The sequence below is a fragment of the Oryctolagus cuniculus genome, chromosome 10 (assembly GCF_964237555.1).
Source record: "Oryctolagus cuniculus chromosome 10, mOryCun1.1, whole genome shotgun sequence".
Taxonomy (NCBI): Eukaryota; Metazoa; Chordata; class Mammalia; order Lagomorpha; family Leporidae; genus Oryctolagus; species Oryctolagus cuniculus.
The window spans coordinates 86,523,339-86,536,351 of record NC_091441.1 but is presented as its reverse complement, the minus strand read 5'-3'; the positions used below and the strand labels follow the sequence as shown (position 1 = coordinate 86,536,351).

Genomic DNA, 13,013 nt, shown 5'->3' with positions numbered 1-13,013 from the left:
GTAAACCCCAAATCCAACAGCACACTAAAAAGATCATTCAAGGGCAAGCATTTGACACAGTGGTTAAGTTGCTTCCAGGAACACCCACATCCCATATTGGAGTACCTGGCTCCAGCCGTGGCTCTGCTTATAATTCTGCTTCCTGTTAATGGGAACGCTGGGAATGGAGCAGAAGATATCTCAAGAATTTGGGTCCCTGCCACTCTTGTGGGAGACCCAGATTGAGTTTCTGGCTCCTACCTACAGCCTGGCCTAGTGCTTGCTCTTGCAAACATTTGGGGAGTGAACTAGCAGACAAAAGATCTTGGTCTGGCTCTATCTGTTTCTGTACCTTTAAAATAAGTAATTTTTAAAAAATACATTATTGAAAAGATCAGGTGGGACTCATCCAAGGCACTCAAAGATGTTTCAACATATGCAAATCAAGAATATGATACACTACATTAAAGGAAAGAAAAACAAGAACCACAGGATTGCCTCTACAGACACAGAAAAGGCATTTGATAAAATCCCACATTCCTTCATGATAAAACTCAGGCCAATTAAGTACAGAAGGAATGTACCTCAGCTTAATAAAGGCCAGTTATATAATCTACCAAATAACATCATACTGAATAGGGAATATTCACTAGTATCTGTAACAAGTCAAGGATGCCCAGTTTAACTACTTATATTACCAGAATTCTTACCCAGAGTAATTAGGCAAAAAGAAGAAATAAAGGGCATTCAAATTAGAAAGGAAGAAGTCAAATTATCCCTACTTGCAGACAGCATTTTTTTGTATATACACATCAAAGACTTCATCAAAAAGAATGTGCAATGTTGCAGAATATAAAGTCAATGTACAAAATTCAGTAGCATTGATATTTACTAACAGTGAATTATCTGAAAAAAAAATCTAGAAAGCAATCCCATTTCCAACAGCTGTCAAAAGCAAGCAAGCAATCAAGAAAGAAATGATACCTAGGCACAAATGTAACCAAAGAGGTAAAAGATCTCTTCAATGAATATTTTAGCACGCTGATGAAAAAAATTGAAGAGGACATAAGTAAATGAAAAGATATGTCATGCTCATGAATTCAAAGAATCAATACTGATAAAATTACCATACTACCCCCAAAATTTACATAATAAATTCAACTCTTATCAAAATACCAGTGATGTTTTTCACAGAACTAGGAAAACAAAAACACTACTAATATTTGTGCGGAATCAGAAAAGACCCTACATAGATAAAGCAATGTTAAAGAAAAGAAAGCAGGAGGCATTAGTAAACAGCATGGTATTCACATAAAAGTAGACACAGAAACCAAAGGAACAGAACAGAGACCCTGGTAATAAACCCATGAATCCTGGGGCCGGCATTGTGGCTCACTTGGTTAATCCTCCACCTGCAGTGCCAGCATCCCATATGGGTGCTGGATTCTAGTCCCTGATGCTCCTCTTCCAGTCCAGCCCTCTGCTGGCCCGGGAGGGTAGTGGAGGATGGCTCAAGTGCTTGAGCCCCTGCACCTGCATGGGAGACCAGGAAGAAGTAGCTGGCTCCTGGTTTCGGACCGGTGCAGTGCACTGGCCCCAACAGAATGAAGACCTTTCTCTCTGTCTCTCTCTCTCATTGTCTATAACTCTACCTGTCAAATAAATTATAAAAATAAATAACCCATGAATCCACAGCCAACCAGTGTTGACAATGGTGCCAAGAAAACACATGCAAAAAAAAGACAGTCCTTTCAATAAATGGTACTAAGAAAACTGAATATCCACATGCACAAGAATAAAACTAGACTCTTACCTGATGTATAAAAATCATCTCCATACGGATTAAAGGCATAAATGTTAGACTTGAAACTTTGAAACCAGTAGAAGAAAATACAAGAATACACTTCAGGAAATTATACTTGGCAAGCATAGTTTGTAACAAACATCAAAACACAATAAAGAAAAAAAAATAGACAAATTGAAGAGCTTCTTCACAGCAAAGGAAATAGACAACAGAGCCAGAGACAACCTACAAGATGGCAGAAAACATTTGCAAGTTCCATATCTGGCAAGGGGTTAACATTATACAAAGAACTCAAACAAATCAGTAGCAAAAACAAACAAAACCAAAACCCACAAATAACCCAAATGAAAATGGGCAGCAAATTTGAGTCGACATTTCTCAAAGAAAGACATACAAATGTTCAATGGGTACATGAACAATGCTCAACATCACTGATCATCAGGGAATGAAAATCAAAACCACAGTGAGGTATCTGCTCACTCCACTCATGTTGGCTACCATTAAAAAGACAAAAGATGGTAAGTGCTTCTGGAGTGATGTGGAGAAAAGGTAACCCTTACATACTATTGTGAATGTACTTTAATAAAGCCATTGTAGAAAACACTCTGGAAGCTCTTTTAAAAGCTAAAAATAAAACTATTATTGGACCTACCAATCCCACTGCTTGCTACACAAGTAAGGGATAAAATCACTCCGTGAAAGAGACATTTGCCTTCTATGTTTATTGAACTATTCACAAATAGCCAAGAAAATGGAAATAAATTGAGTGTGCATTAACTGATAAACACATAAGGAAAATGAACATTTATATAATAGAGCACTATTTAGCCATAAAAAGTATGAAATCTTGTCATTTGCAACTACACAAATAGAACCAGCAGTCATTATGTTAACAGAAATAAGCCAAGAACAGAAAGACAAATACTATAAAATCTCACTTATATGTGCAATCTGCAAAAGTTGATCTTAGAGATTAAGAGTATAATGGTGGTTACTAGATGTTGAGGAAAATAGAAGAGATGGGGATTGATGGAGAAAGGGTTCTTAATGGGAATTCAGTTATAATCAGATTCTGATATTCTACCACATGATAGAATGACTACAGATAATAATAATACACTGGATGTTTCTTTTTTAAAAAGCTAGAAAAAGGATTTTCAATGCTTTTACTGCAAATAAATGCTAAATGTTTGAGGAAATAGCTATGTTAGCACTAATTGGAAATTTCTGACCTCTCTCCCTCCCTCCCCCTCTCTTCCTCCCACCTTCTTTCCTACTCCTTTTTTGTTTTTGTTTTTGTAATTTTTGAGATAACATATTATAAAATGATTTTATAGGCCGGCGCCGCAGCTCAATAGGCTAATCCTCCACCTAGTGGCACCGGCACACTGGGTTCTAGTCGGGGCGCAGGATTCTGTCCCTGTTGCCCCTCTTCCAGGCCAGCTCTCTGCTGTGGCCAGGGAGTGCAGTGGAGGATGGCCCAAGTGCTTGGGCCCTGCACCCCATGGGAGACCAGGAGAAGCACGTGGCTCCTGCCTTTGGATCAGCGCGGTGCACAGGCAGCAGCGCGCCAGCCGTGGTGGCCATTGGAGGGTGAACCAACAGCAAAAGGAAGACCTTTCATTCTGTCTCTCTCTCTCTCACTATCCACTCTGTCAAAAAAAAAATGATTTTATAATATAAAGGCTTAATACTTTCCCCAAATAAGAAGTTTTTGCAAATAAAAAGAAAAATACCCTAGCTCAGTGGAAATATAGACAATGGCTATAAACAATAATTGAAAGGAAAAACAATGATTTCACCCATATACAGTAAATTTTAAAGCAATCAGTGATCACTAAAACTATGAAAGTATAATATTTTTAACTACTGGTTTGACAAAGTTTGAAAACAAAGGTTTAGGGAACTATATTTGCAGCAATAATGATACACACAGTTACCTCTCTATTTTCTTTTTTTGTTTGTTTTTTAAATTGTAGCTCCCCAGTATAAGAGAAAACATGTGGTATTTGTGTTTCTGTGTCTGGCTTCTTTTAGTCAACATGATGTCCTCCAGTTGCATCCATTTGGTAGAAATGGTAGAATTTCATTCTTTTGTATAGCTGAATAATATTCCATTATGTATATATAGCAGATTCTCTTTTTCCATTCATCTGATGATAGACCTTGGTTGGTTCCAAATTTTGGCTAGTGGGAACAGTACTGCTATAAATATGGTGCTGCACATATCCCTCTGATACAATGTGTTCACGTCTTTTGGGTATATAACCAGTGGTGAGATTGCTGGATTATATAGCAAGTCTATTTCTTATTTTCTAAGAAATCTCCATCTGTTTTCCACAGTGGCTGCAATAATTTACATCCCACCAACACTGTATATGTCTTCCCCTTTCTCTACAGCCTTGCCAGCATTTGTTTCTTTCTGTTTCTTGGATTTTAGCCATTCTGACAGAGATGAGGTGATAGCTCATTGTGCTTTGCATTTGCATTTCCCTCTCGGCCAGTGATGTTGAGCATTTAAGATACAGAGATGTTACTGAGAAAGGGTAATAATTTTATGTGCAAAGAAGTAATGGAAGGCCAGCGCCGTGGCTCAACAGGCTAATCCTCTGCCTTGCGGCGCCGGTACACTGGGTTCTAGTCCCGGTCGGGGTGCCGGATTCTGTCCCAGTTGCCCCTCTTCCAGGCCAGCTCTCTGCTGTGGCCCGGGAGTGCAGTGGAGGATGGCCCAAGTGCTTGGGCCCTGCACCCCATGGGAGAACAGGATAAGTACCTGGCTCCTGTCATCGGATCAGCGCGGTGCACCTGCCGCAGCACGCCAGCTGTGGCAGCCATTGGAGAGTGAACCAGCGGCAAAGGAAGACCTTTCTCTCTGTCTCTCTCTCTCACTGTCCACTCTGCCTGTCCAAAAAAAAAAAAAAAAGTAATGGAAGCACAATTTTTGTTTTCTAATAATAAAATTATGTGTTACTGCAATGTTCAATACACTGGAATATCCGAAATGGGGCACTTTATTCAATGACTAGAGTTTCACACCCTATGTTGGCTGGACATCACTATTCTAACGCCAGCAGTGCAATATTTATGGTTGAGTAAGCATTAAATAAACATTTATTAAATGAGTGAGACACTTCATTCGTTTGAAGAAATAATAGTTAGAGCCTGTGTGCACTCATAAATTTAATTTGGATTTATCAGATGGCAAAATGTTTTACTTTCTTTCCCTTAATTCTTTCCCTATGGAGCAGCAGAGATAATAAAGACTATCTCTTCTAAACCTTTTTTTTTTTTATATTGAAGAAATTGAGTCTAGAAATGCAAACTCTAGCAAATAGCCAAAATTCATGGATATTTCAGAGAATGCAAACCAGGTAACACCCAAGCCAAGGGTTTTGCAATATTTATTATCAGTAAGAATGGGAACATGACTATCCCTCACCAACCAAAGGGGCGCCCATATTCCCCCCAAAATTTGTAGCATAATCCATTTCAATCACCTAAGATTTATTGTCTTGTCTTCTATATTTTGTAACATTGTTGCCCTGTCATTCTTTTCCCATCATTGTGTCCACTATTTCACTTCACACAAAATCAAATTCTGAAATCATCAGGTGGCAATTGTATTTGTTACTATATTGCCTAGAACCTGGTAGAAGCTCAGTAAATTGGTATTAGGAAGAAAATCAAAATAAAAAGGTATTGTTATGAAACCTCATGAGTGTCACTTGTTCAAATGCTTTTTTATACTCATATTTATGAAATATTTATGGAATTCATTCCCAGTTGGCTTCTCCAATACACCCAGTAGACCCAGTGCCTGAGTTCCCTAATGCTTTTAGGGGTTTATAAAGGTATTTAAATTTCTTTAAAATCCAAAGAAAAAATTAATATAATCCAGGTTGGGTTATAGTCCTCCTTATAGCAACACAACCATAAAATACACTTTTTATTTTGATTTTGTGGAGATAAGGCCCATAAATCATATCTAATCTTGGGCTGGGCTAGTCTTCTAATTTTTTTTTAAAGGAGCAAGCACAACTCCTTTTTTTTTTTTTTTTTTTGACAGGTAGATTATTTAGACAGTGAGAGAGAGAGATAGAAAGAAAGGTCTTCCTTCTGGTGGTTCACCCCCCAAATGGCCACTACGGCCTGTGCGCTGCACCAATCCGAAGCCAGGAGCCAGGTGCTTCCTCCTGGTCTCCCATGTGGGTGCAGGGCCCAAGGACTTGGGCCATCCTTCACTGCCCTCCCAGGCCGCAGAGAGCTGGACTGGAAGAGGAACAACAGGGACAGAACTGGCACCCCAACCAGGACTAGAACCCCGAGTGCCAGCGCCGCAGGCAGAGGATTAGCCTAGTGAGCTGCGGCGCCAGCCCATTCTAAGAGCTTTAAAAGCCAATGTATATGGACCGGCATTGTGGCATAGTAGGTAAAGCAGCAGCCTGCAATGCTGGCATCCCATATGTGCGCTGGTTCAAGTCCTGGTTGCTCCGCTTCTGCTCCTGCTCTCTGCTAACATTCCTGGGAGAGCAGCAGAAGATGGTCCAAGTGCTTGAGCCCCTGCACCCACAGGGAGACCCAGAAAAAGCTCCTGGATTCTGGCTTCAGACTGACCCAACTCCAGCCATTGCAGCCATTTAAGGGGTAAACCAGTGGATGGAAGGTCTCTCTCTCTGTCTCTCCTCTCTCTCTCTCTCTGTAACTCTGCCTCTCAAACAAATAAATAAATCTTAAAAAAAAACATATAAAGTTATGGAAGTACATGGACTCCTTAAAAACTTATAAACATGAAAATGGAGCTCAATGTTTATCCCCTGAAGTTGGCAAATGCAAGCTCATGAATGGCTTTCTTCTGAGAAATATAATAGGCTAGCTAAAAGGACAAGTGAATGGGGCAGTGGAGACTCTGGGTGACCTGCTCTCTCAAAATTAATTGGGGGGGGGGCGGCGCTGTGGTGTAGCGGGTAAGGCTGCTGCCTGCAGTGCCGGCATCCCATATGGGCATTAGATCGAGTCCTAGCTGCTCCACTTCCCATCCAGGAAGACCAGAAGGAAGCTCCTGGCTCCTGGCTTCAGGTCAACACAGCTCTGGCCGTTATGGTCAACTGGGGAGTGAACCAGCAGTTGGAAGACCTCTCTCTCTCTCTCTCTCTCACACATTCTCTCTCTCTCTCTCTCTCTCTCTCTCTCTCTCACATTCTCTCTCTCTCTCTCTCTCTGCCTCTCCTTCTCTCTGTATGTAACTGTGACTTTCAAATAAATAAATCTTTAAAAAAATAGTTGGGGAAGAGGATGTATGAGTTTTTTCCATGGGCCACATGTAAGGGAGCTGTCAGGAGGACTTCTTAGATCCTGTTTTCAGGGGATTTCTTGCAATGCCAACAGGGCTTCACCAGAAGGGGTCCTGAGGTCACTGCCAGTTTCCTCAGCAGCTGCAGAAGTGTGGGGAGCAACTGGGAGCAACTTGGACTAGACTAAGTTACTGGAATTAAGACTTATTCTGTGCATCTGCTCTCCCACAATATGGCGCTGGGAGAGGAGGAAACAGCTTCTACACAGCTGCCTCCAGTTCAACCAATAAACAGCAGGACCTGCTCCTGATTGGAGGAGAGCAGCGTACTCGGCGTGTGGGTAGCAGAGTTGGGATTGGTGGAAGAGGACTATAAAGGAGGAGAGAGACAACAAGCACCAGGAACATCTATCTGAAGGAACACCTGTGCAGCCCCCGAGAGAGCCGGCCGGTGGTGTGCCGCTCCCCTGCGCAAGTGGGGAATGTGGCAGGGGGAACCGCCCTTCCACGGAGGTGGAAGGGTCGGTAGCCAACCCAGGAAGAACCAGCAGCAAACCCGGGGAGGGCCGAGCAGACAAAAGAACAGCGCAGGGTCCTGTGTCGTTCCTCCACGAAGACGGGGAGCGACATAATGGTGCCGTGACTCGGATAGGAAACCTATGCAGGGTTTAGTGTCGTTCCTCCACGAAGATGGGGAGCGACACAGAAGAAGGGAGTGGGCAGTTCAGAAAGACACACCTTTGCTGAAGTCAAGGAGGGCAAGTGTCCCAAAAGGACAAACACTATGTGTTTTCCTTGATCTGTGCTAACTGATGGAATATCTAAAAGGTGACTTATACGAGTGAAATCAACACATTGAGATCTGATGATTGCTTGCAGCCCTTGTCTAGACTGATGAGCAACAATTTTTCTTCTTCATATTATTTGTTGAACTCTTTACTTAGTGTAGGGTTAATCTTATGAGTAAAAAGTAAACAGAAAACAGATCTTTGTAAAAATTCCGAGTGGGAATAGGAGAGGGAGGAGGAAGAACGGTGGGAGCGTGGGCAGGAGGGAGGGTAGGGTGGGAAGTATCACTATGTTCCTGAGCCCGCAGTATATATGAAATGCATGAAACCTGTATACCTTAAATAACATTCATAAAAAGGAGGGGCAGTGAATTATTCCCAACAGTGGGAGTTGGAAGAGTCATTCTGAAGCAGAGGAAAATATTCCGGAATGAAAGAGAGTTGAGGCCAGTTTACACAGTGTCAGTCAAGGAACAGCACTCCTGTTCCACCAGCTCCTCTCCATGCCTATCAGAAGGCTGTTAGCAACAAAGAGAGGAGGAGCAAGGAAGGAAGCAACAATCCATGCACAACAGCTCCAGTCCTTCTTCTCACTTGCACAAGCCCTGGCTGGTGGCTGGGGGACCGGTGGAAGATTTAACTTCTAACCAGGTTTGCAATTGTGATTCTAATATGGTACTAAAAACTACAAATTTTAGATTCAAGACAGCTTTAAATAAGCATAAGCCAATTTTAAAAAGAGTTGTGAGTAAACCAGAGTCATGATTAAGGCTTCTTTCAGAGGGTCTGGGGGCATTTTTCTCCACTGAATAAATTTTAAAGGAAACAAAGGAGACCAAAGTATAGAGTCCATGTGTTCAAGTAGCATGACTTTCAGCAAAAACAAAAACAAACAAACAAAACAAAAAACCAACAACAATCCTGAAACAGCTAATAATATCAGGTATGGTTTCACAAACTCAGAATTTCCTTCAATTGAATAATAACTGTTTTGCACATTGGATGATTATCATAAAAGTGAACTTGCAAATTAAAAGGGGTATAGATTTTAACTCCTGATTATACTTGGAAAAACAGTCATAAAGTATTTTTTAGGAAAGAGTCATTTAATAACAAGCCATTCAGACAGCAAGAAGAGTGGCCAGAGTGATATTCAGAAAATCACTATTTTGTGTTATAAACTGATGATCAAATAAATCAACACATTCTTGATATCTACTGCATGTGTTTGATTCTGATCATTTCCATTTCATGGGTAAAATGGAATATTCTAAAAGTTTAGAGGACCAAATATCAAACCAATTTTATTACAGGGAAATTGAATGAAATGAATTAAGATACAAAACAAATATTCTGAATAACATTGATTTGTAAATGTCTAAACTGTGTCAGTCCTAGAAATTCCTTTCCATTTACAAGAGTGAAATGCCTGCCTGCAAAAAGACATTTTTGTAATCTTAATTGTAGTAATAACTGATTGAGAAGTCATTTGTATGTACAAGTATCCCATATGTTAATTTGCCCAATTACAATATAAGCATATATTCCATCTTCCTAATAATGCAGGAATCATGCTTTGAATTTACCTATAAATAAGTAAATTAAATACTGTTATATTTTTCTCACAAATGCTTGACTGTAGAAATATGAGTATAGGAGTGCAAACTAAGACAGTTTTGTATACAACTGCTTTTTAAATAACAAGACCTATCTTAGAATTTGTGAAGTAACCATTCCACTCTGGCACATTTAGTTATTGTTGCTGTTACCAGCAATCATTTGTCAGATATAAAGGCATTTAAAAATATTTGCTATCAGAAACAATGCCAGATATGCTTTTTGTGATGCAATTCTGGACCAAAAATACCCATCTACCACCCTACACAGAACTGCACAGAACCAATGGTACTCCATTTCTGCTTATTTAATATCATCCCATTCTAAATGAATATGTTGCATTCTGGATTACTTGTCTACCTAATAACCACCTGACACTGAGGTTACCAATAAATTGGCTACAAAAACGAGCATTTCATATTTCCTACCTTCAAAGAGATTATTTGTTCATTCAACAAACATACGGATATTGGCTACAAAGTCACCTGAATTTCAACCAAGCTCCTCTCTGTATGAAGCTTATACAATGCAAAGGGAAGATAAATACTGGAAGAGTAAATTTAAACAACTGTTACAGAGAAACATAGGATGCTATCAGACAGTCTGAACAGTCTGGAGCATTAGGTAATGCTTCTAACATCAGAAACAGAAACTAAATTAAGGTAACTATGATAAAGCCAGGGAAATGAATTTAAGTACTAAATAAAATATTTTCAAAGTACAATGAACATAAGATAAAAGTGACTAGCTATGATTGATAAATGACTAAAATAGGTGGAACTACAGAAGACTTCCCAAAATGGATGCCATTTTAATCAAGAATTAATGGTCTCTATTCTAAAAGTACCCTAGCAACCACTAGAGAAATCCCCCCAAATAATCACATGAACAACATGTTACCTTGTAACTGATCAGGTGTAAGAATATTCTATCTTCCTCCAAATGTGACTTTCATTGTTGTCTCCAAGGTGGCTGCTCTTGATCATGCATGGCTTCTAGTTACCAGGAAAAAAGAGAAGCAAAAGGAATGCAAGTGAGTTATGTGAAGAAAATACTCAAGAAGAGGAGTGGGCATTTAGCCCAATGGTTAAGATGCCCACATCCGGCCGGCGCCGCAGCTCACTAGGCTAATCCTCCGCCTTGCAGCAGCGGCACACAGGGTTCTAGTCCTGGTCAGGGCACCGGATTCTGTCCTGGTTGCCCCTCTTCCAGGCCAGCTCTCCTCTGTGGCCAGGGAGTGCAGTGGAGGATGGCCCAAGTGCTTGGGCCCTGCACCCCATGGGAGAACAGGATAAGTACCTGGCTCCTGTCATCGGATCAGCGCGGTGCACCTGCCGCAGCGCTGCGGCCATTGGAGGGGGAACCAATGGCAAAAGGAACACCTTTCTCTCTGTCTCTCTCTCTCACTGTCCACTCTGCCTGTCAAAAAAAAAAAATGCCCACATCCCACATTGGAGTAACCTGGGTTTGTGTCCCAGCTCCAACTCCTCATTCTAGCTTCCTTTTAATGTACACACAAGTGGGCAACAGTGATGTTCCAAGCAATTGGGTTCTTTTCACTTATATGAAAGTCCTGGATTTCATTGCCAGCTCCTAGCTTTGGCCCTGGCCATTATGAACATTTGGGGAGTGAACCAGTAGATGGGAGAGTGCTCTTGCTTGCTCTTTCTCTCTCTCTCTTCCCACTCTCAAATAAATAAATAATTAAATACTTGTAATATGATCCACAAGACAGGTGTGACTACACCTGACTGCAAAGGTGGCAGGAAAATGTACTATCATCTTCATAGCCACATGTCCAGCTAGAACTCAGATATTCTGTTTTTAAGGTTATACATAGTACAGATTTTGGGGGTGCAGTATGATGTTCTTACATAGAAGCATTGCGTAATGATCAAACCTGAGTGCTTAGCATATCCACCATTTTAAACATCTATCATTTCTTTGTGAGAAAACATTCAAACTTGCCTCTTCTAGTGCTTTGGAAGCATACATTATTGTTAACCATAGTTACCCTGCTGTGCAAAGAACATTAGAACTTATTCTACGTATATATCTGGAACTTTCTGCCATTTGAGAAGCTCCATTTTTTTTGTTTGTTTGAGAAGCAGATACAGGCAGAGGGAAACAGATACAAAAAGAGAGAGAACTCCTGCCTGTTGTTTCACTCCCCAAATGCTGAGAATGGCCAAGGATAGGCCAGTGTCAGAGTCAGGAGTCAGGATTTGGGCACTCAACCAAGGTCTCCCGTGTCACTGGCAAAGAATCAACTATCTGGTGATCACCAGCTGCCTCCCAGGATCTGCACTGCCATGAAGCTGGAATCAGGAACTGGAGCCAAGAAACAAAAACCCAGGCATTTTAATATGGAACATGCACATCTTAAATGGTAGGCCAAATGCCTATGCCAATGAGAATGACTGCAAGCAAATAAGCATTTCCCTTAAAGGGCAGATGTACCAAAAAGTGGAGCTTCCTTCTTTTTTTTTTAAACTTTTATTTAATGAATAAATTTCCAAAGTACAGCTTATGGATTACAATGGCTTCCCCCCCATAACGTCCCTCCCACCCACAACCCTCCCCTTTCCCACTCCCTCTTCCCTTCCATTCACATCAAGATTCATTTTCGTTTCTCTTTATATACAGAAGATCAGTTTAGCATACATTAAGTAAAGATTTCAACAGTTTTGGAGCTTCCTTCTATAGAAAACTAGGGAACTGGATATCGACACCTTTTCTGACTGAAAAGCTGCTAATGAAATTTTTGGGAGATAAAGATAGTAGAAGACTACCTAACAAAACATAATTTTTTACTGATCAAATAATTTTACTACCTAGAAACTACCTATAAATCTTATGAGAATATAGACATATCTATATTTACATATTGCTATACTTGTAATGTGAAAACAGATGCATTCGCAAAGTTCAACAATACAGGATTGGTTATATCTAATGATGAAATACAATGCAGAATTTGCAAACAGCAAAGTAGATCTGTGTGTAATAATGAAAAGGAAATGTAACCATGAAAAAATGCAGAGTGAATAAAACAAATACATAATAATATATATATAGTAAGATTTATAATATGTAATACATGTATATATTATATTTATGTGATTTATGGGATAATTACATATTAAATATGAGTATAGATATACATCTATATATACATACCTATATTGACACATAAATACATCTCTGTACAGGACATTTGTTACTCCTGGGCAAAAGCAGGAGTAGGGGGGTCAAGGACTCCTTTTTGTGGTTTACATGGTTCTATATTAATGGGAAATATATTTTTACTCCTATAAATATTGGCAAAATAAACAGAGCAGGAAAGGTACCAGAAGGGTTAATTTGCTTTTATTTGTGTGTTATAAGTTCCCCATAGACACACCCATTTTACACATATCAAACCAAAACAAAATTACTTTTAATTGATCTTTAGACATAGGCAAAAGTCATTCAAAAGAAAATTGCAATTTCACTTGGTTAATTTATTCAACACATAGAGGAAAAAGTAATATAG

General features: G+C 40.0%; 1 long non-coding RNA gene across 1 annotated transcript in view; it reads right to left on the bottom strand.

Moving 5' to 3' along the window:
• Nucleotides 1-10,564, bottom strand: part of LOC138843963 (uncharacterized) — a 159,488-nt gene extending 148,924 nt beyond the window's left edge. The window contains exon 1 of the long non-coding RNA XR_011379214.1: nt 10,379-10,564. This is a non-coding gene — a long non-coding RNA (uncharacterized lncRNA). The remainder of the gene's footprint in view (nt 1-10,378) is intronic.
• Nucleotides 10,565-13,013: the final 2,449 nt, after the last annotated feature.